Source organism: Engystomops pustulosus, chromosome 6 (genome assembly GCF_040894005.1).
Source record: "Engystomops pustulosus chromosome 6, aEngPut4.maternal, whole genome shotgun sequence".
Classification (NCBI taxonomy): Eukaryota; Metazoa; Chordata; class Amphibia; order Anura; family Leptodactylidae; genus Engystomops; species Engystomops pustulosus.
In genome coordinates, this window is record NC_092416.1 from 23,156,774 (window position 1) to 23,183,480 (window position 26,707).

The 26,707-nt window shown below is 42.4% G+C and overlaps 2 long non-coding RNA genes across 2 annotated transcripts in view; both read right to left on the bottom strand.

Annotated features, from left to right (window-relative positions):
• LOC140065585 (uncharacterized) overlaps positions 1-12,356 on the bottom strand; it is a 28,573-nt gene extending 16,217 nt beyond the window's left edge. The window contains exon 1 of the long non-coding RNA XR_011847964.1: positions 12,326-12,356. This is a non-coding gene — a long non-coding RNA (uncharacterized lncRNA). The remainder of the gene's footprint in view (positions 1-12,325) is intronic.
• A 3,490-nt stretch (positions 12,357-15,846) lies between these two features.
• Positions 15,847-23,598, bottom strand: LOC140065586 (uncharacterized). Its single transcript, XR_011847965.1, has 4 exons — positions 23,555-23,598; positions 19,526-19,561; positions 18,130-18,156; positions 15,847-15,884 (listed from the first exon to the last, which is right to left on the bottom strand). It is a non-coding gene; the product is annotated as an uncharacterized lncRNA (long non-coding RNA).
• Positions 23,599-26,707: the final 3,109 nt, after the last annotated feature.

A 26,707-nucleotide genomic window follows, 5' to 3' on the forward strand; every position in this document is an offset into this window, starting at 1 on the left:
CTTGGCTAGAAAATAGCCATAGGAGAATCCAAACGGCTTACGCCTACAGTAGCGTTATATATTTGATTTCTGGTTGATCTGCTGGTGGCTGTACTTGCTGCAGTGCATCTACTAGCCAATTGTGAGCAATTTGTAGTGAGACTTGCGACCGCTGTGTTTTGCGCTTAGTGACGCACATATCCATTGCAAAGACCGAAGTGGGAAAATTTAGTAGGGGTTGGATTTCAATTAGGCACAGTCTGCCATTTGTCCTTTTTTATTTTACGTTTATTTTGTTTAATAACTCAGCGTCATCTCATCTGGCATAGTAGTGTGCTTTCATACTTGGCTAGAAAATAGCCATAGGAGAATCCAAACGGCTTACGCCTACAGTAGCGTTATATATATTTGATTTCTGGTTGATCTGCTGGTGGCTGTACTTGCTGCAGTGCATCTACTAGCCAATTGTGAGCAATTTGTAGTGAGACTTGCGACCGCTGTGTTTTGCGCTTAGTGACGCACATATCCATTGCAAAGACCGAAGTGGGAAAATTTAGTAGGGGTTGGATTTCAATTAGGCACAGTCTGCCATTTGTCCTTTTTTATTTTACGTTTATTTTGTTTAATAACTAAGTGTCATCTCATCTGGCATAGTAGTGTGCTTTCATACTTGGCTAGAAAATAGCCATAGCAATAGGATAGCATCGTTTGGTTTTAAAAACTCAAAAACACAAAAAAAAAAAAAAAACACAAAAAAAGTTAAAAAAAAATTAAAGCTATAACTCTCATTTTAAAAATGTTTAACCCGAGGGCTAGGGGTATAGGACGAGGGCGGGGACGTGGGCGTCCAACTACTGCAGGGGTCAGAGGCCGTGGTCCTGGCCGGGGTGAGACACCACCTGCTTATGAGGGAGCAGGGGAACGCCGCAGAGCTACACTCCCTAGGTTCATGTCTGAAGTTACTGGGACTCGTGGTAGAGCACTGTTGAGGCCAGAACAGTGCGAACAGGTGATGTCGTGGATTGCTGACAATGCTTCGAGCAATTTGTCCACCAGTCAGTCTTCCACGCAGTCCACCCATGTCACCGAAATCGCCACTCCTCCAGCTCCTGCACCTCAGCCTCCTCCCCCCCAGTCTGCCCCCTCCCAGGAAAATTTGGCATTTGAACCGGCATACTCTGAGGAACTGTTTTCTGGACCCTTCCCACAGTCACAAGCCACTTGTCCGGTTGCTGCTGAGCAATTTTCCGATGCCCAGGTTTTCCACCAGTCACAGTCTGTGGGTGATGATGACCTTCTTGACGTAGTGGAAGTGTGTAAAGAGGTGTCCGACGATGAGGAGACACGGTTGTCAGACAGTGGGGAAGTTGTTGTCAGGGCAGGAAGTCCGAGGGGGGAGCAGACTGAGGGATCGGAGGATGATGAGGTGACAGACCCAAGCTGGGTTGAGAGGCCGGGTGAACACAGTGCTTCTGAGACGGAGGAGAGTCCTCGACCAGAACAGGTTGGAAGAGGCAGTGGTGGGGCCAGACGGAGAGGCAGGGCCAGAGCTGGTGCATCAGCGCCAAATGTGTCAACTAGTGAAGCTCCCGTGGCGAGGGCTCTTGCGGCGAGGGCTAGATCTTCAGAAGTCTGGAGGTTCTTTAAGGAAACACCGGATGACCGACGGACTGTGGTGTGCAACATTTGCCAAACCAGGCTCAGCAGGGGTTCCACCACTACTAGCTTAACTACCACCAGTATGCGCAGGCATATGAATGCTAAACACCCCACTCAGTGGCAACAAGCCCGTTCACCTCCGGCCGTGCACACCACTGCTCCTTCCCCTGTGTCAGCTGATAGTCAGCCCCCTGCCCAGGACCCTGCCACAAAAACCCCATCGTCGCCTCCACGATCCTCCACAGCATCCACCAGCGTTCAGCTCTCCATACCCCAGACGCTGGAGCGGAAACGCAAATATAGTGCAACCCACCCGCACGCCCAAGCCCTTAATGTGCACATCTCCAGATTGCTTAGCCTGGAGATGCTGCCCTATAGGCTAGTAGAGACCGAGGCCTTTCGCAACCTCATGGCGGCGGCCGCCCCTCGGTATTCGGTCCCCAGCCGCCACTACTTTTCCCGATGTGCCGTCCCAGCCCTGCACCAGCACGTGTCAGACAACATCACCCGTGCCCTGACCAACGCCGTTTCTGACAAGGTCCACCTAACCACGGACACGTGGACGAGTGCTGCCGGGCAGGGCCACTGTATATCGCTGACGGCACATTGGGTTAACTTGGTGGAGGCTGGGACCGAGTCTGACCCTGGGGCTGGTCATATACTGCCGACGCCGAGGATTGCGGGGCCTACCTCGGTCCAGGTGTTTCAGGCCTACTATGCCTCCTCCTCCTCCCACCCCTCCTCCACCTCCTCCTCCGAACTACCATCCGTGGGCACGGCGCCATCAGTCGGTAGCTCTAGGCACAGCAGCAGTGTCGTTGCTAAGCGACAGCAGGCGGTGCTCAAACTGCTGAGCCTAGGCGATAAAAGGCACACCGCCCAAGAGCTATTACAGGGCATCACGGCGCAGACTGATCTGTGGCTGGCACCGCTGAACCTGAAGCCAGGCATGGTTGTGTGTGACAACGGCCGTAACCTGGTGGCGGCTCTGCAACTCGGCAGACTGACACATGTGCCATGCCTGGCCCATGTGTTAAATCTGATAGTTCAGCGTTTCCTCAAGACATACCCCAATCTGTCTGATTTGCTCACGAAGGTGCGCCGCATCTGTGCGCATTTCAGGAAGTCCAGCACAGATGCTGCCACTCTCAGGGCAGCGCAGCGCCGCCTCCAACTGCCCGCTCACCGACTGTTGTGCGACGTGCCCACGAGGTGGAATTCAACACTGACCATGTTATCCAGAGTTTACCAGCAGCGCCGAGCCATTGTAGACTGCCAGATGTCAACTTCCACCAGAACTGGTAGTCAGGTCAGTCAGCTTCCTCAAGTCTACAATGAGGAGTGGACGTGGATGTCTGATATCTGTCAGGTGCTGAGTAACTTTGAGGAGTCAACACAGATGGTCAGTGGCGATGCCGCCATCATCAGCCTCACCATCCCGCTGCTTGGCCTGTTGAAAAACTCTCTGATCAGCATGAAGTCGGAAGCTTTGCGCTCGTCACAAGAGACGGGGGAAGAAGATTCCCTTGTTGATAGCCAAAGCACCCTTAGGTCTGTTTCTCAGCGCATATCGGAGGAGGTGGAGGTGGAGGAGGATGAGGAGGAAGAGGAGGAGAATGTTGGCGAGACACAAGAGGGGACCATTGTTGAGTCCTTCACTGTTCAGCGTGTATGGGCAGAAGAAGAGGAGTTGGAGGAGTTGGAGGAGGAGGAAATGGACAGTCAGGCCAGTGAGGGGAGTGAATTCTTACGCGTTGGTACTCTGGCGCATATGGCAGATTTCATGCTAGGCTGCCTATCCCGTGACCCTCGCGTTCAAAGAATTTATTCCAGCACCGATTACTGGGTGTTCACTCTCCTGGACCCACGGTACAAGCAAAATCTTTCCACTCTCATCCCTGCAGAGGAAAGGAGTGTGAGAATGCATGAATACCAGCAGGCCCTGGTTCACAAGCTGAAACAGTATTTCCCTTCTGACAGCGCTAGCGGCAGAGTGCGTAGTTCTGCGGGACAAGTAGCGAGGGAGAGTAGGCGAGCAGGCAGCTTGTCCAGCACTGGCAAGGGTACGCTTTACAAGGCTTTTGCCAGCTTTATGTCACCCCAGCAAGACACTGTCACCTGTCCCCAGTCTCGGCAGAGTAGGGCTGATTTTTACAGAAAGATGGTGAGGGAGTACGTAGCTGACCATACCATCGTCCTAAATGATCACACAGCTCCCTACAACTACTGGGTTTCAAAGCTGGACATGTGGCACGAACTGGCGCTGTACGCCTTGGAGGTTCTTGCCTGCCCTGCCGCTAGCGTCTTGTCCGAGCGGGTTTTCAGTGCAGCTGGTGGCATCATCACCGATAAGCGTACACGCCTGTCGACTGACAGCGCTGACAGGCTGACGCTTATTAAGATGAATAAAGCCTGGATTTCTCATAATTTCCAATCTCCACCAGGTGAAGGAAGCTCAACCTGAATAATTGATCCACTCCTCCTCCTCCTCCTCATTTTCCTCCTTCTCCTCCTCTTTGTACAGTAAAGCAGAGGAAACTGGCTATTTTTTGACAGGGCCCACTGGCTCTAGCTATAGTACTTTATGCATTTAATTTTTCTGGAGGGCCACCGACCCGGTCCTCTGTTTTAAACAATTTTTGGGAGTGCCACATACAGGCACTCAATCTATTCAATTTTTCTGGAGGGCCACCTACCTGCTCCTCTGGTTTGAAAACTTTTTGGGACTGCCACATACAGGCACTCAATCTATTCAATTTTTCTGGAGGGCCACCTACCTGCTCCTCTGGTTTGAAAACTTTTTGGGACTGCCACATACAGGCACTCAATCTATTCTATTTTTCTGGAGGGCCACCTACCTGCTCCTCTGGTTTGAAAACTTTTTGGGACTGCCACATACAGGCACTCAATCGATTCCATTTTTCTGGAGGGCCACCTACCTGCTCCTCTGGTTTGAAAACTTTTTGGGACTGCCACATACAGGCACTATCCAAATTAAATTGTCTCCATAGCAGCCTCCACACGTTGTCTCCATTGCTACCTCCAAAAGTCGTCCATATAGCTGCCTCCATACATCGTCCCTTTATCAAACGAGGTGTGTCAGGCAGAAATTTGGGTTGTTTTCATGGATTCCACATCAAAGTTGTTAACTTTGTCGCCACCCAGCTGTGTTATCCACAAAATATACTAATAAACTTTTATCATTTACCAATATTATTTCAGCGCTTCTTGCGCATCTGTTTACATTCCCCTCACCCGCCATATCCCAAACTTATAAGAACGCTACTACACTTGATCTTATACAAAAGGTTCTTAGAAGTGCTGTTTGGGGAGTAGCCTAGAGACAGGGGCTTGAATTGGCGAAAGCTCGCCTGGCTGCGGAGCGCCAGCTCCATCCCAAGATCCAACTAACATAGTTTTAACTGCAGCACCTTTAATCTACTACTAGTTCACTGCCTCCATAATAATAATAATAATCTTTATTTATATAGCGCCATCATATTCCGTAGCGCTTTACAAATCATAGGAAACAAATACAAATGTAATGTAACAGAGCACAACATTTGTATGGAACAACAGGAGTGAGGTCCCTGCTCGCCAGAGCTTACGGTTTATGAAGATGATGGGGTAACACGAGGTAAAAGAATATTTAATGGTCAAGCCATTCTTCTTAGGGAATAGAACAAAATATAATAAATGGAATTGCTGTCGCTTGAACCACTCAGCCGTCATCTTATATACCAGGTCCAGGGTGAATGGGACTGTAGAGAAGTCTGGTGCCTGTTGGTTGCTGGATAACAGATGGGAGGACGACACAGGACGGGTTAGTCCTGAACCCGTTAGTCCTGAACCCATTATGAAGATGATGGGGTAACACGAGGTAAAAGAATATTTAATGGTCAAGCCATTCTTCTTAGGGAATAGAACAAAATATAATAAATGGAATTGCTGTCGCTTGAACCACTCAGCCGTCATCTTATATACCAGGTCCAGGGTGAATGGGACTGTAGAGAAGTCTGGTGCCTGTTGGTTGCTGGATAACAGATGGGAGGACGACACAGGACGGGTTAGTAGAAGAGTTAAAACTTCATGCAGTTAATGAGTGTTATAGGCTTGCCTAAAGAAATGGGTTTTAAGAGCACGTTTGAAACTTTGGAGGTTAGGTATTAGTCTGATAGTCCAGGGCAGAGCATTCCATAGAATTGGTGCAGCTCTAGAGAAGTCTTGGAGACGCGAGTGGGAGGTCCGCACTAGGGTAGAGGTTAATCTAAGATCACTGGCGGATCTAAGAGCACGGGTTGGGCGATAGACTGAGATAAGAGAGGAGAGGTAGGGGGGTGCAGCATTATACAGAGCTTTATGGATGAGGGTTATTATTTTAAACTATTCGAAAGGAGACTGGCAGCCAGTGCAGCTACTGGCATGACATGTAAGCATACATGGTCCCCTTATCAAACGAGCTGTGTCAGTAAGAATTTTGGGTTGTTTTCATGGCTTCCACAACAAACTTGTTAACTTTGTCGCCACCCTGCTGTGTAATCCACAAAAAATACTGGCAAACTTTTATCATTTACCGATATTATTTCAGCGCTTCTTGCGCATCTGTTTACATTCCCCTCACCCGCCATATCCTAAACTTATAAGAACGCTACTACACTTGATCTTATACAAAAGGTTCTTAGAAGTGCTGTTTGGGGAGTAGCCTAGAGACAGGGGCTTGGATTGGCGAAAGCTCGCCTGGCAGCGGAGCGCCAGCTCCATGCCAAGATCCAACTAACATAGTTTTAACTGCAGCACCTTTAATCTACCACTAGTTCACTGCCTCCATACATGGTCCCCTTATCAAACGAGCTGTGTCAGGCAGAATTTTGGGTTGTTTTCATGGATTCCATGTTAACTTTGTCGCCACCCTGCTGTGTAATCCACAAAATATACTGGCAAACTTTTATCATGTACCGAATTATTTGAGCGCTTCTTGCTCACCTCCTTTGGTTCCTCTCTGCCACCCATTGGTTTGAAGCCTGAGTCCATTTAGGGTATGTCGCCATGACACTCTCTAGCCTGCCGCTGCTGCCTCTGCATGCCGTCCCCTATAGTGTCAGGGTCAATTATTGGATGTTTTAGATCCTATCTAGCTTCATTCTGTCACTCTGTCATGGCCATGCTGTTGCCCATAATTTTGGCATAATGGTGCGATTATGCAGCCTCAGAGGCATCCATGCATGCTGCCCCTGCTGTTTCCTGTCCATTTCCGTGGTTTTTCCATCCTTTTCTGAGGTTCCCAGGTGTTTGGCCAAGCTTCCCTGTGCAGAGCCTTGGTCCCCTTGAAAAATGCTCGAGTCTCCCATTGACTTCAATGGGGTTCGTTATTCGAGACGAGCACTCGAGCATCGGGAAAAGTTCGTCTCAAATAACGAGTACCCGAGCATTTTAGTGCTCGCTCATCTCTAATAATGACCCATAGATTCATAAAAGTTCCTTATTGAACCCGCTTCATGAACACCTTAAAAATTTTAAAAAATCAACAAAAATTATGATTGTTACGTATTTCATCCCACAAAAAATGCAATAAAAAGTCATCAAAAAACATATGTACTCCAGAATGATACTGTTGCAAAGTACAACATGTCCCACAAAAAACAAGCCATCAACCAGCTTCGTAGCCAAAAAAGGAAAAGTGTTATGCCACTTGGAAGACAGCAATGAACAGATGATACATTTTTCCCCTCATTAGGGTTTTATTTGGCAAATTTAATAAAACATAAGAAAAAATATTCTGGTATCACCGTAATCACATCGACCCATAGAATAAAGATAATATGATCATTGGGCTAAACGGTGAACACCAAAAAAAAAGTTAAAAAAATTCAATACAGAATTGATGTTTTTCTACTCCTGCCCTCAAAAAAATGTTCAGAAATTTTCACCAATAGGTGATACCAACCCCAAAATGGTAATACTGGAAAAAGCATGATCCCACAAAAAAAAATTCCATCACATGGCCCCAATAACGAAAAAGCTAAAATGTTATAGTCTACAAATGGGACCAATGAGGAAACTAAAATCCTGGCAGCTGCAGGGTGCTCCCTCCACTCTGCGCCTCGTGGTGCGCCCATAAATCAAGTAACGGCCACATGTGGGGGGTCTCTGTACTTGAGAGAAATTGCAGAACAAATTGTAAGATGAGTTTTCTCTTTTTATCTTTTGGAAATGTGTAAATTTTAGAGCTATGAAGATCTCAAGGGGTTAACAATCTTCCTAAAAGCTGTTTCTGATAGTTTGAGGGGGTGCAAATTTCATTCAAAACAGTAATTATCCCTTAAAATAGTCGATTCTGAAAATTCGGAAAAACGATATTGGATTTGTAATTTGTAATTGAGTGGCTGGTCTTCTACTTCTAAGTCCCCAGCTGATAACAGTATGAAACATGTGATCTCCAGGACAATTAATTTAAGGTCTATTTTGACCTTTGAAGGACTGCACGTAAATAAAAAGTGAAAAAAAAATGAACAAATAAAAAAATATATTAAAAAATGTGTTCTCCTCTCCAACATCACCCTACATGATGCCCAGTTACCCTGAGACAAACTTGTTATATAACAACTTTTGGATATAAAATTTTATTGTCTGTTTTAAGGTAACACTTTTTTATAGTCAAAATAAAATTTCTAAAATTCACAGTAAAGAGATATTAATTTTGTAACGATTTATCTGCAAAATGCATCAATAGGATATGGCCCTGCCGGGCGGGCACAACAGAATGCGTTGGAGAGGAGGAGGAGTATCCTTTCCTGGTGTACGGAGCCGAACAGTCCGCTGCCGTACCACTGCCGTTCCACCATTGCCATCTATGGGGACGTATATGCAGCCACAAATTTGTGGCCGCATATACATCTTCGCAGAAGGCCGTCTGATTGAGACCTTAGAGTGTAAGATCCTGAGAGGCTTCTTGTTATTTCTGCAGTCTGACTCTTTACCAAGTTAATATTATTGCAGCTTTGTATTCCCGATTACACATGTCTAAACCCAGGCTTCTCTATGACATCCAAACCTGCACTGCCTGCCTCAACCTACATTTTGAGCAGTGACTCTACACTCATGATGTCAGCAGAGACCTCAGCCCATTCAATTTATCTAGCCTGTCCCCTGGTCTCAGCTCCCTCAGCTCCAGCCTATACAAGACCAATCCAAGAGGTAGTGACCCGGCAGTCATTGTATTGACTAAACTTTAAAAATAAATAAAAGCACAATTCTATGCTGGATAGGGCATGGTGTAGAATTGTATGCCTGTGTACCCACCCCACATAAAAGCTGCTGCTTCGGCCTTCTGTTGTATCCGGTAGTACCAGAGGCGCTGGGTTTTTACGAAGGGTATGATAAATCTCCCTAACAGTGTGTCCCAAAAATTGTGATCTCCTATATAGACATCTACACTTTTCAGTACAATCGTGTTACATCTATACTAACATGTTACAGCTTAACATATCACAAAATAGTGTCCACATTTCTTAACCTAAAATCTCAACATAAATAGACATTTGTCCTGGATATTTACCGTTTGTTATAATTCCAACGTCAGACATAACACCTATCACATGGTATAGTAAATTGTGCTCCTAGAAAGTACAATTCTTCCTTCAGCTAAAAAGCCCTCAAAAATCTCTGTATACAGAGGCATCAAAAATCTCTGCCTTTTAGAATCAAAAACAGAAACACAATAACACTGAAGGGCTCCACAGTTTGTTATAGCGATAATTTTAATTTCTTTGGGTCTGATGGAAAATATTGGGGCACATTTACTCAGGATCTCAAGCACCCATTTTCTGTTGGTCTTTGAAAGTTCTTTTATGCGCAAACTGCTTGCATGGGAGTATTTAAGAAGTGTCTGTGCCACATGTGTCGCATGCAACCCTTTTGATTAGTGGCTGCACTATTCTTCATATGATTTCAGCACTAAAATGGACATTCCAGTGCACAGGCGGACCGTGCAACAAATTTATCATGTAATGTCCAACAGAAGTGTATTGCACGTGCCATGTTGAATGTGCACCAAAAAAAGTTTGTGCACTCTGTCGGAGAACGTGCACCACAATTTATAAATCTAGCGCTCTCTGAACATTACAGTTCAGTTTGCACTATTTTATAAATATGCCCCATTATGTTCCTCATTAAACTGGGGAAAGACTAAACCCAATGGGGCAGATTTATCAAGCTGTCTAAAAGTCAGAATATTCTTAGTTGCCCATGGCAACCAATCAGAACTCCCCTTTAATTCATTTAATTCATTTAATTTAATTTAATTCATTTAATTCATTTAATTCATTTAATTTAATTCATGAGCACTGGTAAAATGATAGCTGAGCTGTAATTGGTTGCCATGGGCAACTAAGAATATTCTGACTTTTAGACAGCTTGATAATTCTGCCCCAATTTGTGCAAAGAAGAAGGTTGTGGAGGAAATGTCATGGTTTGGGGAATATTTTCTTTAGCAGGAGTTAGACAAATGTTCTTCAGCAGCATATGGGGGGACACATGTTTTTTTGCGCAAAAATCTGGCGCAGTTAGCTAATTTGGCACATTTTTGCGACTTTTTCAGGCGCACATCAAAGTCCGGCACTGAGTGGTTCTGAGTCCCTGCGCCTTATCTGACATAGTGAGAGGCTGCTATACAGATGTTTGCTCAGGATCTATCACAATTTTGTGCCTAAAAGGTGCAAAAATGCACCTACTCAGAGCAGCTGCACTTCAAAAAAACTTCACTTTTCATTACTAAAGCCAAAGGTTTTCGCTTCCCAAATTAAAATTTATCTCTATGCAACATGGAAAATACTTCGGAGCAGTTTTAAAATGTAAAATTTCTCCAGTAACGACTTCATCATTGTCTATTGGATCATCTCTGGGAGTGATTATTGTCTTATTGTACAGATCTGAGAATATTATCAGACTCCGTTTCCTGGACATTATTATAAAAAACGCAAAGACTCATTTGAGCAAGAATTTTTTCTGTAAATTTTAGTCCCTGCACTTGTAGTCCAGACATTGTACAAGCTGAGTCTTTTTTGGTATAAAAATTAAGCCCTGAACGTTCTGTCACATTTTTTGTATCTCCTTCCATTATTAGTCACAAATGAGATTTACTTTGTAGGGTAAAAATTAGAGACAAATTTGGCGCAAATTAATCGAACATGTGACAATTCCAAAAGGCAGAACGAGATCCATCATAGATCATAAGCCAAAAAAAAAAGAACAAACCAGGCGCAAAAATAGGCGAACCTGAGACCCACTATGATTAATGTCCCCCATGGTGCCCTGCTTGTGTTCATCAATTTACATGCAGGGCAATTTCATTCACAGCAAAGGCCTGTGCACTTCCTACTGATTAGTGACTGCTGTAGCCTTCTGAAAAGTTGGTTATTATGTTTCTCTGTGTTACACTCATGGCGTTCTCCAATTTTCATCATCATGTTTTAAAAAAAAAACTTTTTATGTTAATAAACTTTATTTAATATAACACTGTTCTAGTTGCGCGGTGTACCCCTTACATAAAGTCCTTCAAATGTTGATCAATGGAGATTAGTCTCCATTGTTTTAATGATTACTTATGTCTAGGGAGGAGGGAACTAGAACTGTAATGTTCAGGTGCATGCCAAAAATTGCAGGTTTGGGTCCCTAAAAATCAATTTCAGGCAGATGTTCCAGTTCTGCCTTCAGGCTCAACCCTGCCGGTAAGTTGCTAGCTCCTATTGCAGTTGTTGAATTGTGAAGAGCAAACTACACCAATCACATGATTTGACGATGGATATTTAGATTCAGGTACTCCAACCGAACTTTGCCCAACCCAAACCTGAATCGGTCTTCTCATCACTACCTATGTCAAATCCCAGGTTTGCACATTTGTACTGCCTGCCCCAACCTAATTTATTTGGCTTAATAGGTCTGCAGAGATTTTAGCCAAATCCTGAATTTCCTCTATCTAGCCCACAACAGTATGCAAGCTATGCGGGAGCCGTTTAAACGCTTGTGACCTGGTGGGTGTAGAATTGAATAATTCAACTTTTTTGGGAACTGAAAATGCTAAATTTACTAATAGGTTGTAATTATATTATATGTATTATACTCATTGTGATTCATAACCAATTTAATTATAGAAAAAACATGTCAGAATAATAATTTGGCAGAATAATTCCCCGAATCAATGCTCTGTAGAAATCCATTCTCCATAATTTATCATATGATCTTTCAATAAAGGCGTCCAGGTCCCTCTAGAACTTGTTTGGTGACTATACAGCTATAGATAACTAATAATATTGAACAGCTCTGTACACCGAAATATTAAAAAATTAATTTAAAAAGCTATTAAATTTGGAGTATTACTGAGTATAGTAACCCAAAAATCTAGGAAATATGTCACCTGAAACGCACAGTGAAAGCCATGAAAACTAAGAAAATAGTGCAACTGTATTTTTCTCATCAATTTCACTGCATTTAGAATTTTATACCAACTTTCCTATTCATTACCTGATATAATATAATAAATGATCAGGAAAATCAAAGTTCCTCTTGACTATAATACTCGAAAAAGCTTCCCCCATTCATTTATAAGGAAACATCAGATACCAGAAAACATTGCACTTGATTTCCAATAATTAAATCTCAAACAAACTTGATATTTCTCCCCTACATTTACCTTCAGTCTCCACATCTGATTCTGCACCTGAGATGAAAACAGAAGGAATTATTTTTTTATGTATAAAATGTCCATGTATTTTAGAACTGTGACTTATCATAAAATAATCACCAATATTAATCCCCGACATGTTACTTGATAATTGATCAGATCTGTGTTCAAGCTGTTATCATAGAAAAACATTGGAGTGTTTATCGAATCTGCTGTGACTATTAATAGAAGACAAATGGAACTTTATATTGAAATTTTCCACATTCAGCTGAAGTCACCTTCAGATACATTATGAAATATCTTTTCAACATTCTCTCTCTTAGAAGAGTCACTTATTGCATGAGTTGAGTCATGTTGAACATCTGGAGGGGAGAATCAATTCAAGTGCCTGGATCTTCGACTCTGTATCACCTAGAACAGTGATGGCGAACCTATGGCACGGGTGCCAGAGGTTGCACTTGGAGCCCTCTCTGTGGGCACCCAGGCCATCACCCAGCAAAAAATTCACCATTCAGGAATCAGCCCAGGACGTGCCACGTTCAGCGTTATTTTAACCCCTAAAGGACACAGGGTTTTTCGGCTCATTTCTCGCTCTCCAAATTCAAAAATCCATAACTTTTTCATTTTTACGTGTACAGACCTGTGTGAGGGCTTATTTTGTGCGTAACAAATTTTACTTTCCCGTAATGTTATTTATTCTAACATGCCGTGTACTGCGAAGCTGAAAAAAAATTCCAAATGTGGAAAAATTGAAAAAAACCCGCACCGTCACGTTTTTGTGGGCTCAGTTTTTACAACTTTCACTCTTCGCTCCAAATTACACACCTACTTTATTCTTTGGATCGGTGCGATCGCGGTGATACCAAATTTATATAGGTTTTATTATTTTTTAATACATTTTCAAAAATTAAACTAATGTGTACAAAAAAGAAAAAAATTTTTTTGCCATCTTCTGACGCTAATAACTTTTTCATACTTTGGCGCACGGAGATGTGTGAGGGGTCATTTTTTGCGAAATGAGGCAACGTTTTCATTGCTACCATTTTGAGGTCTTTGCGACATTTTGATCATTTTTTATTTCATTTTTTGTGTTGTGTAAAAAGGTGTAAAAGTCGCATTTTGGACATTTGGGTGCCATTTCCCGCCTCGGAGGTCACCGCCGCCTGTAACCGTTTTTATATTTTGATACATTGGGCATTTTGGGACGCGGCGATACCTAATATGTTTGTGATTTTTACTGTTTATTATGTTTTATATCCGTTCTAGGGAAAGGGGGGTGATTTGAATTTTTTATATTTTATTAATTTTTTAAATTTTTTAAACTTTTTTTTTCTTTTTTTTTTCACTATTTTTTAGACCATCTAGGGTACATTAACCCTAGATAGTCAGATCGCTCCTACCATATACTGCAATACTTCTGTATTGCAATATATGGCATTTTTGCAGCACATTCATTACAATGAGCCACTGTGGTCCACAGTTCATTTTAGTTATGAAAGCAAGTTTAATTTATGTGGGTCTTATGAAAAACATTGTTCATCCTCAAACTAATGAGAGACTGAAGCCATGTATCTAAAGAAAGGTCAGTGAAAGGTAGTGGAGGAAGTGTCAGGGTTTGGGGAATGTTTACTGCAGAAGGAGTTAGAACTCTCATTCTGCTACATGCCCAAGTGAATGCAAGTGTTTATCAAGACCTTTTTCATTAACACATGGCGCCCTCCTTGTGTTCATCACTCCAGCAATTTACACGCAGGACAATGGCCACAATAAAATGGCCATCTCCGAGTCATAATCTAAACCCGAAATCTCTGAAATATCCTTGGTGAGAAAGTTATGGACAAGAAACCCACAACATTCTCAAAACCTAGAAAAGAATGGAAGAAGATTGGACCAAAATCCAGGCTAGCTAGCTATAAACTGGGGGTTTGGCTAGATTCCAGGGGAGGGGGGGGGGATGGGCTGGTAACAATGTATTTCTCACCCTAGACATATACTCGAGTCAATAGGTTTTCCCAGTTCTTTGTGGTAAAATTAGGTACCTCAGCTTATATTCGGGTTGGCTTATACGTCAGTATATATGGTAATCATTGATGGCTGGTTTATCTCAAGATGTATCATCCATGTGTCAGAATAAGTAGTCCACATAAGGTGGTGCCGCCTACCTGACTGTGCTGTATTCTCAGGGTTACTTCGACGTTTAGTGTCTATTGTTTGAAACAAAAAACAGAGAAATTATTATAATTTCTTAATATTCTACAACTTTTTATTTAAAATGCAGAAAACAGGATTTACAGTTTTTTGTTCTCAGCGATCAGCAAATATAGTATAATATATGTGACCCACGTAGTGATGAGAGGATCCATTAAAAACATGAACTCAGCTGAGCCTGATCCTGGGTGCTAACTGTTTAAATTACTGCCTATTGCAATATTGGGGAGGGTCGCTGATAAGAAAATAGCGGAACTGTATTTTTCTCATTAATTTCACTGCATTTCAAATTTTATACCAACTTCCCTATATATTACCTAGTATAATATAATAAATGATCAAAGGTCTTCTTGACTATAATACTCGAAAAAGCTTTCCCCATTCATTTATAAGGAACACCAGAAAATATTGCACTTGATTTCCAACTATTAAATCTCAAGCACACTTGATATTTCTCCCCTACATTTACCTTCAGTCTCCACATCTGATTCTGCACCTGAGATAATAACAGAAGGAATTATTTTTTTATGTATATAATGTCCATGTATTTCAGAACTTTGACTTATCATAAAATAATTACTAATATTATTCCCAATACATTACTTGATAATTGATCAAGTCTGATCACAATGGGTCACATTTACTTACCTGGTCCATTCGCGATCCAGCGGCGGGTTCTCCGACGAGGATTCGGGTTCTGCCGGGATTCACTAAGGTAGTGCGCCAGATGTCCACCAGGTGTCGCTGCTGCGCTGAGGTCCGCCGGAGTTCAACTGCTTCTCCTCTGTGCATGTAAGTGCTGATCTTGCGACACAAATTATTTCTTAAATTCCTCAATTTCTGTTGCATGAAAGCCGGCGCCCACGTGCCAAAATCCGATCTCGTGCGCTAAAATCCCGAGGCAAATCAGAAATCCTACACAAATCAGAAAATTGCTACACAATTTTTGCGCTCAGTCGAATCAGTCGGTTTGTCTGACGACCACCCCCGATTTCTGCCACATGGAACCCGGCGCAGCTGTGCCGCAATCCAATCACATGCGACACATTCCCCAGTTGAATACCAGTCTAAGCGGCGCAAATTCCGAAAACATTGGGAAAAAAAACCGAAAGTGCAGACGCAGACCCTTAGTAAATAAGCCCCAATATCTCTAAAGAAGGGCAGTTTTTACCTGTAACTAGGGCTGCAATGCAAACTATTTCAACAATTATTTCAATAACAGATACCCCAAAAGATTGCCCTTAAATTACTATGTTAAGCGGCTGGCAATTAGACGTCATCTTTTACACTGAAAGGTTGTGTAACAAATATTAATTCTACTTACCATTAACATTAACACATATTGATAGAGATAATTCTTCTGTAAGAATAACAAATCATGACTCTCCTATCCAGTCATCCAGTCTGAATTGTCTCATTTTCGTATAATGGTGCTTGTATGCTAAGAGGTTTCCCCAAACAGAGAAATGTAAAGTAAATGGAGCACATTTACTTACCCGGTCCGAGGAGTTCCCCGAAAGTGGATTGTCCGACGATAATGCGTTGTGCCGCAATTTACTACGATTGTGTGCCCTATATCCTGCATGTTTCTTCCTGATCTTCCTGGTGTATATAAGTGCTTGATCTTGCTACACAATTTGTAAGTTAAATTCTGCGCTCAGTCCGAATCATTCGGTTTGTCTGACGGCCACCCCCAATTTCTGCCGCACGGGACCCGGCGCAGCTGTGCCGCAATCCAATCGCATGCGACACAATCCCCAGTTAAATACCTGTCTCAGCGGCGCAAATTCCGAAAACATCGGAAAAAAAAATCCAAAGTGCTGAGGCAGACCCTTAGTAAATAAGCCCCAATATCTCTAAAGAAGGGCAGTTTTTACCTGTAACTAGGGCTGCAATGCAAACTATTTCAACAAAAATTTTTAATTGAAAAAATAAAAAATAAGGTCTATTATGACCATTAAAGGACTAAAATTGAATAATAAAATACACTCACTGGCCACTTTATTAGGTACACCTTTCCAACTGCTCGTTAACACTTCATTTCTAATCAGCCAATCACACTGTAACTCAGTGCATTTAGGCATGTAGACATGGTCAAGACAATCTCCTGCAGTTCAAACCGAGCATCAGTATGGGGAAGAAAGGTGATTTGAGGCCTTTGAACGAGGCATGGTTGTTGGTGCCAGAAGGGCTGGTCTGAGTATTTCAGAAACTGCTGATCTACTGGGATTTTCACGCACAACCATCTCTAGGGTTTACAGAGAATGGTCCGAAATAGAAAAAACATCCAGTGAGCGGCAGTTCTGTGGGCGGAAATGCCTTGTTGATGCCAGAGGTCAGAGGAGAATGGCCAGACTGGTTCAAGCTGATAGAAAGGCAACAGTGACTCAAATCGCCACCCGTTACAACCAAGGTAGGCAGAAGAGCATCTCTGAACGCACAGTACGTCGAACTTTGAGGCAGATGGGCTACAGCAGCAGAAGACCACAACGGGTGCCACTCCTTTCAGCTAAGAACAGGAAACTGAGGCTACAATTTGCACAAGCTCATCGAAATTGGACAGTAGAAGATTGGAAAAACGTTGCCTGGTCTGATGAGTCTCGATTTCTGCTGCGACATTCGGATGGTAGGGTCAGAATTTGGCGTCAACAACATGAAAGCATGGATCCATCCTGCCTTGTATCAACGGTTCAGGCTGGTGGTGGTGGTGTCATGGTGTGGGGAATATTTTCTTGGCACTCTTTGGGCCCCTTGGTACCAATTGAGCATCGTTGCAACGCCACAGCCTACCTGAGTATTGTTGCTGACCATGTCCATCCCTTTATGAGCACAATGTACCCTGTAACATCTGATGGCTACTTTCAGCAGGATAATGCACCATGTCATAAAGCTGGAATCATCTCAGACTGGTTTCTTGAACATGACAATGAGTTCACTGTACTCAAATGGCCTCCACAGTCACCAGATCTCAATCCAATAGAGCATCTTTGGGATGTGGTGGAACGGGAGATTCGCATCATGGATGTGCAGCCGACAAATCTGCGGTAACTGTGTGATGCCATCATGTCAATATGGAGCAAAATCTCTGAGGAGCTTCCAGCACCTTGTTGAATCTATGACACAAAGAATAGAGGCAGTTCTGAAAGCAAAAGGGGGTCCAACCCATTACTAGCATGGTGTACCTAATAAAGTGGCCGGTGAGTGTACATGAAAAAATGTAAAATGTTAAAAAAATATCACCCTATATGACACCCAGCTACTCTAAAACAGACATGTTAAATAACAAAATTTGTGGCATAAATGCTATTAAATTGTATGTATTAAGGTAGCACTTTGTTACAATAAAAAATACATTTGCTAAAAATGCTAAAATATTTTAACAACACATGAAAGAGTCACCAAATAATAATTTTGTAATGATTTATCCAAAACATATCTGAATCCCGACCACATAATCTCTCCAACATTTATTCCCACCAGAGGATGGAGAATGCAGTGCAGGAAAAACCAGGCCCTAGTGGTACACAATCATTACCCCAAAAGATTGCCCTTAAACTACGATTATCAAATTTTAAACTCAATTGAAATTTATCCCGTTGATTTACCTCCATCTTTTTCATCACCTTCTGTACCTTAGAAGAAAACAGAAAGGATTATATTTGTGAGTACATAATATCCAATGATTTCACAACTTAAACCTAAATAACCTATATTAGCACCTTAAATGAAACCTCCAGATTATACAATCCCCAACATCAGGATAACAATTTGATCACAATTGTGGGAATTGTATCCGTGCCTGCACTCTACACGTCAGATATTAAAAAAGGCCTCATGCACATGAACGTTATACATACATTATATATACCATGACTGAGCCAGGTGACACAAAATATAGAGCAGGTGCTTTTCCTGCCCATATTGCGGAGTGTCCTTCTGGCTCCCTATGGAGGATGGTGGGTTAAGGAACGCTCACCCCTCCCATTTCCACCTAGCCGGAAACTTCTTCTGGTTTCATAGTCATGTGCTCTAAGCCTATGGATGTAAACTCCACCACTGTATACATTTAGCAATTTTGTATTTCAAAATATTCAAAATATAGACCAATGCAGACCATAATTAGAGAACAAAAGTTAAATTCCTCCCCTCTCCATAGAAATGCAGAGAGTACGGCCTGTGCACACAGGGAAAGATAGGACATGTTCTATCTTTTCCCTGTGAATGGAGAGGTACGGTGCCACACGTATGTGCGCCGTATCGCTCCATGCCCTCATTCCCGTCTATGCGGGAAGTATGTAAGTCTGCAAGCTTGCGGCCGTACATATGTCGCCTATATGGTCGTGTGAATGTAGCCATGCACAGATCTGTAGACTCAAGTATAAATAAGTTATATGCATCACCATATTGTAAAACAATATATAGGTTTATACAAAGGTTTAGAATTTTTAAAGTTGAATGACACCTTATAAAACCCAATATAAATTTAGCATTTCTGTGATCCTACTGAGAATTCCAATAAAACCGAGTGCAAACTTTTTTTTAAATGTTTACTGCATTTGTCATTTTTTCCCACTTCCCAGTACAAGGTATGGAATATTAAATACACTAGGAAGTAAAATTAACAAGCCCTTATACAGCTCTGTATTAAACAAAATGTACATTTTTAAATTCTAGATTTTTATGATAGGGGAGATAGAAATGCAAAAAACTGAAAAGTCTTTTACTCTTACTGTTTGAAATAGAATAAATAAATTATCATTATTTCTTAAAATTCTATCACTTTTTAATGAAAAATCACTAAATGGTTTTTACTTGAAGAGTTTTAGTTTGTTCTCATTGATCCCATGTGACTTACGGTATGTTATAAACACAACTATAATGTGATAAACCATAAATAAAGTATTGCATAAAATCTATTGCAAATTAAAATGTTAAGGGGCCGGCAATTAGACGTCATCTTTTACACTGAAAGGTTGTGTAACAAATATTAATTATACTTACCATTATCATTAACAGATATTGATAGAGATAATCCTTCTGTAAGAATAACAAATCATGTCTCTCCTATATGGTCATCCAGTCTATCATCCATAAATTACTGAATTGTCTCATTACCTTCTAAATTTGGCTCAATTTAAGAAAACTTATGACTTAATAGAAATCGTCCCATGTCACACTCCTAGCTGGGCTGTAGTAGGGGGCAGATAGTTCGTAATAATTAGAGACCCCCTCTTTGACCCAGTAAGTGCCCCTAGCTATTCAGGTTTCAAACTAGTTCACATTCTGGATCTTTAGTTTTTATTCTGGATCTTTAATTATTGTTATACAGTGTCACAATCTTTAAGAGCATTTGGAGTGAAAGCCCACTCTGCAGTGACTCAACCTCTCAATAGCCAATAGAATTAAAAGGTTAGTCTGACCATTGCTAAGGAGCATGTTGTTCTGGACATAGACAATGTGGTCCACAGTTCATTTTAGTTATGAAAGCAAGTTTAATTTATTTGGGTCTGATGAAAAACATTGTTCATCATCAAACTAAGGAAAGACTGAACCCATATATGTAAAGAAGTCAGTAAAAGTAGTGGAGGAAGTGTCATGGTTTGGGGAATGTTTTCTGCAGAAGGAGTTAGACCTCTCATGCAGCTTCATGCCCTAGTGAATGCTGTTTATCAAGAACTTCTTCATGAACACATGGCGCCCTCCTTGTGTTCATCACTCCAGAAATTTAAATGCAGGACATGGAGATTAATCTCCATTGTTTTAATGATTACTTATGTCTAGGGATGATGGGACCAGAACTGCAGTATTTAGGTGCATGCCAAAAATTATGGGTTTGGGTCCTAGAAACTGGATTTCAGCCAGAAGTTTGGGTTTTATATTTAGGCTCAACCCTGATTGTAAGCTGTCAGCACTGATTGTGTTTTTTAAATTGTGACAACAAAACTGAACCGATCACCGGTGTTACCAATAAGTGTTAAGGTACCCGAACCAAACCTTGTTCAAGGTTTGCCCAAACTCGGCCAACCGAAAACTTAACTGATTTTCTTCTGACCACTTATGTCTATGACTAGAGATGAGCGAGCACTAAAATGCTCGAGTGCTCGTTATTCGAGACGAACTTTTCCAGATGCTCGAGTGCTCGTCTCGAATAACGAGCCCCATTGAAGTCAATGGGAGACTCGAGCATTTTTCAAAGGGACCATGGTTCGGGAATAAAATGTGTTAATTAATTGAAAAAGAATGTCTTCTGATAAGTTAGCAGATGTATGCAAACATCTGCAATCTATTCTTCACTGTTCCGCGCGTATATTATCTCCCGACAAGTTAACAGATGTGAAGAACAGTGAGGAATAGAATAAAAACAGTGAACACAAGATCATTTAAGTGAAAAACACAGTGAAGAATAGATTACAGATGTTCTGCACATCTGCTTACTTGTCGGGAGATACGCTGTCCCGTGCCCCGCTGCTCTCCGTGCCCCGCTGCTCTCCGTGCCCCGCTGCTCTCCGTGCCCCGCTGCTCTCCGTGCCCCGCTGCTCTCCGTGCCCATGTCTCCGTGCCCCATGTCTCCGTGCCCCATGTCTCCGTGCCCCGCTGCTCTCCGTGCCCCGCTGCTCTCCGTGCCCCGCTGCTCTCCGTGCCCCGCTGCTCTCCGTGCCCATGTCTCCGTGCCCCATGTCTCCGTGCCCCGCTGCTCTCCGTGCCCATGTCTCCGTGCCCCATGTCTCCCTGCCCCATGTCTCCGTGCCCCGCTGCTCTCCGTGCCCCGCTGCTCTCCGTGCCCATGTCTCCGTGCCCCATGTCTCCGTGCCCCGCTGCTCTCCGTGCCCATGTCTCCGTGCCCCATGTCTCCGTGCCCCGCTGCTCTCCGTGCCCATGTCTCCGTGCCCCATGTCTCCGTGCCCCGCTGCTCTCCGTGCCCCGCTGTCTCCGTGCCCCATGTCTCCGTGCCCCGCTGCTCTCCGTGCCCATGTCTCCGTGCCCCATGTCTCCGTGCCCCATGTCTCCGTGCCCCATGTCTCCGTGCTGCCGCTGCCCCATGTCTCTGTGCTGCCGCTGCCCGATGTCTCCGTGCTGCTCCCCGGTGTCTCTGTGCTGCTCCCCGGTGTCTCTGTGCTGCTCCCCGTTGTCTCTGTCCTGCTCACCGTGTTCTTCAATGTGTTCTTCACACATATATATTGTTCTTCACATACTATTTTGTTCGCACCGTTCCGCGCGTATCTTCCGACAAGTAAGCAGATGTGCCGAACATCTGTAATCTATTCTTCACTGTGTTCTTCACTGTGTTTTTCACTTAAATGATCCTGTGTTCACTGTGTTCACTGTTTTTATTCTATTCTTCATTGTTCTTCACTGTGTTTTTTTAATTAAATGCTCGATCTCGAGCAGGGGAAATACTCGTCCGAGCAACGAGCCGTCTCGAGTACCTTAATACTCGAACGAGCATCAAGCTCGGACGAGCATGTTCGCTCATCTCTATCTATGACCTATTTGTACTGCCTGTCCCAACCCACATTTTTACCACTGGGGTTATGCTCATGATGGCCGCCCTGACTTCAGCCCATTCTTGAAGTTTCTCTTTTAAATCCATACAGGAGCAGATCAAAGGGTGGGGACCTGGTGGTTGTAGCATTAAGTAATTCAACTTTTCTTGGAAATGAAAATACTAAATTGACCTAAAGGTTGTAATTTATTGGGGCAGATTTACTTACCCGGTCCATTCGCGATCCAGCGTCGGGTTCTCCGACGCTGATTCGTGTCTTCCGGTGATTCACTAAGGTAGTTCCCCCCATGTCACTAGGTGTCACTGCTGAACTGAATTCCGTCGGAGTTCACTGAAGTTCACCAAGCCAGGCCGGGTGCAGGTAAGCGCGTGTCAAACAACACTTTTTTTTTTAAAACACGCCGGTTTCTCCGAATCCGACGGGTTTTCTGATGGCCACGCCCCCAATTTCCATCACGTGCATGCCGGCACCGATGCGCCACACTCCAATCGCGTGTGCCAAAATTCCGGGGCAATTCAGGGAAAATCGGCGAATAACTGTAAAATTTGTGTAACCCGACGTTAAAACGAGATTCGGGCCCTAAGTAAATGAGCCCCAATATGTTTATTACTGTAATCTATAATCAATTTTTCCATATATCTCTCCTGTAGGAATTAGATAAAAACATATTTCTTGTATTGAAGTTATAGTGGCACTTATCAATTTCTGTTAAGCCGAGTTTGGGTGCAACCACAAAAGGTCTTGACACCGAAAAAGACCAAAGGAAAGAGTAGCAACTTTTCTGTTTAAAAAATTTTCTGAAAGGTCATAGACATAGACCAACAACGTACTGAAAATAGCGCAACTGCAGTTTTCTCATCAATTACACTAAATTTTAAAACTTTATACCAGCTTCCCCATACATTACATGGTATTATCCACTAGTAATAACATATTGTCCTGCAGGAAAAGAGCCCTTATACAGATCTGTACATGGAAATATCAAACTAAGTACCAAGTTCTGTCTCTTAGAAGAAGGGGAGTAAAACATGGAAACATAATGGTAAAGGGCAGCAAAATTACTATGTATACTCTAGTATAAGCTGAGTTTTCAGCACAAAAAAGTGCTGAAAAACTCAAACTCAACTTTTACTTGAGTAAAAAAAAAAAAATAGTCAAACCCCTCATTTTTATGGGTCCCCTGCGCAGGTCTTCTGTTTTTACAGGGGCAGGCTCTGGCTATATATGGGGGCAGGTGCTGGCTATATACTGGTATCTGGCTGGATGGCGATATACTATCGGCTAGCTGGGGGACATGCACTGGCTGTATACTAGGGAGCTGGCTATTTCCTGGGGGCAGGGGGCTGGCTATATACTGGAGACAGGGTGTTGGCTATATATTGGGGACAGGGGCTGTCTGTACCATGGCTTATAATCGGGTTGGTTTATACTTGAGTATATACAGGAATCATTGATGTCAGGTTTATCTCAAGATGTATCATCCATGTGTCAGAATAAGTAGTCCACATAAGGTGGTGCCCCCTACCTGACTGCACTGTGTACTTGAAGTTCCTTCGACGTTTCATGTCTATTGTTTGAAACAAAAACAGAGAAATTATTATAAATTCTTCAACTTTTTATTTAAAATGCAGAAAAAAGGATTTACTGTTTGTTTGTTGTCAGCGATCAGCAAATATAGTATAATATATATGACCCACGTAGTGATGAGAGCATCCATTAAAAACCTGAACCTAAAAAGCTGAACCTGAATGCGGTTGCTAACTATTTAAATTACTGCCTATTGCAATATTTGGGAGGGTCGCTGCTCCTTATATTTCATATAGCTGTTTTGGGAGGGCAGATGGTTTACTTGGACAGATTAGGGAGCGCTCTGTAACAAGGGACTCATTTCGGGGAATTTATTGAGATTGGACTCATCCTACGATATTCTTGATACCCCCACAGGTGCACAATGAGTTGGTATAATGGTATTTCATGTCTTTTATGCTAGACAAGTACAATAAAGACCAACCAGGTCCTAGTGGTAGGGAATTAATGATTACATAAACGGACACAAAAAGTTTTCCCTGATTTCATTATCAAAACTTGAATGGAATTGACATTTCTTCAGTCCATTTACCTTCAATCGATTCTTCATCTGAGATAAGAAGAGAAGGAATTATCAGTTTTGTGTATATAATATCCACATATATCAACTCTTTAACTTAACCCTTTAAAAACCTATAATAGAACATTAAAAGGAATCTCCAGTTTACACAACCCCAACATATATCTTAATATGGTAATATAGTAAGAGTTTTGTCTTTCGTCCCCATTACAAATACTGATTCAGAGAAGCTAGATAGGTTTTGCTCTTAATTTCTTTATAGATTAAAATTGTGAAAATAATATCAAAATATTCCAGCTATAAACATCATAAACCTTATCATGACCAGTTTCTAATAAGGCTCACATATAATAGACCTACAAGGTGTCGTTCTACTGGGACCTTCAGTGATCGGCTCTAACCTATTTGCAAACCAAGATGAGAGTGTTCAATTTCCCTGCAGCGCCACCTCAGGAGATGTTCAGTATGACAATCGGGCACATTTACTTACAAAGTCACTAGAGTTCACTAGAAGTTAATTGTTCGTGTATAATGCAGGGTGCGGCGATTCACTAAGATTGTACATCAGAAATCATGAATGTGTCACTTCCGTGCTCAGGTCCGACAGAGTTAATCTTTTTTGTAGTGCACCTTTAACATAGGATATGCGACACAATTTGAAAGTTAAATAAGGGGCTCGGTCCAAATCAGTCGGAACGACCGACATCATGCCCCCTAATTTGTGTCACATGGAAGCCAGCGCAGATGTGCCACAAAAGGGTCATGTGCGCCACAATCCCAGCGCACACACTCCTTAAATACCTGTGCAAACCGTTTTAGCCATGAAGAACGTGCACGGTTCAACAAAAGTGCACACCACAACCCTTAGTAAAAGTGCTTAAGAACCAGCTTTCACCTATATAGGAACAATTCAGGAGGTAGCGAGTGCAGTAGGCCAGAAAAACCCTGTCCCAGATTTTACTCAAGTTTAATTTGACAACGCCAAAGGTTACCCCCTCTCCATCACAACAAGGAATCCCTTCCCCAGGTCTTACCTAGGATCCCCACATATCTAGTCCTCCATCCTTGTTCCCCTCTTCACTGTCAGCAGCCTGGCTGTATGTGATTGAGGAGGGTCATGTGATGATTTCATGTATAGAAATACAGCTGCTATAAATCGTGTTTATTGAAAATTAAATGTTAAAAATGTAAATTAGATATTGGTTAGATATTGTTAATCTGGCAGCAATTTTATTAAATATCTGAAAACCCCTTTGTAAAAATGCTATGCCATACCAAAGTGACTGAAATCCTCCAGCAGCAGGTTATCCAGATGCAGAACAAATGGGTGACCCCATCACACATAGCAAGAGAAGTTGGTTGTTCTAGATTAGAATTTTGAATCTTTACAGAATCACAAACTCATGCAAGTATCCCAATAAGACTGGTTGCCCTCAGCTGATCTGTCTTTTTATACAGTGTCACAACGTTTATAGGCATTTGGAGTGCAAACCAATTCTGCAGTGACCAAAGCACTCAATAGCCAAAAGAATTCAAATGTCACGTGGTTCACTGTTCATTTTAGTGATTAAAGCAAGTTTATTTATTTGAGTCAGATGGAAAACGTTATGTTCATCATCAAAGTGGGTAAAGATTGAACCCAAAGTGTGTAAAGAAGTCAGTGAAAGGTGGTGGTGCAAGTGTCATGGTTCGGGAATATTTTCTGTAGCAGGAGTTAGACCTCTCATACAGCCACATGCCCTTCTTCAGCAACACATGGTTCCCACCTTGCATTCATCACTCAGCCAAAAATTTACATGCACCACAATGCCCCAGTCACACAGCAAAACAGAAAAATCTGTTCCTTGAAAACATTGAATAAATAAAATGGCCAGCCCAGAGTCCTGATCTAAACCCAATAGAAAACTTCTGGAACATCCTTGGTTAGAACGTTATAGCCAAGAAACCCACAACAGTCTCCGAATTTTAGAAGTATGGGAAACTAGGGATGTCCTGTGGTGGCATATGTCAATCCAAGCAAAAGCTTGTACAATTACTACTGCTTAGGGAACATTGTATCCTTCTAAAAATGTAGATCTTTCTCTGTGCTACAGTTATAGCAGTTTTTGCCATTTCAGTACTAAACAGAGAAAGGATCTATCTTGTTATACAGTGTCACAACATTAAGAGCATTTGGAGTGAAAGCCCACTCTGCAGTGACCACACCTTTCAATAGCCAATAGAATTAAAAGATTAAACTAACCTTTGCCGAGGAGCATGTTGTTTGGATGTATAGAATGTGGTCCACAGTTCAATTTAGTTATGAAAGCAAGTTTAATTTATTTGGGTCTAAAGGAAAACATTGTTCATTATCAAACTAACCAAAGACGGATCCACTATATGTAAAGATGTCAGTGAAAGGTGGTGGAGGAAGTGTTATGGATTGGGGAATGTTTTCTGCAGAAGGAGTTAGACCTCTCATACAGCTACATGCTCTAGTGAATGCATGTGTTTATCAATAACTTCTTCATCAATACATGGTTCCCTGCTTGTTTTCATCACTCAGCCAGTAATTTACATGCAGGAGGATGA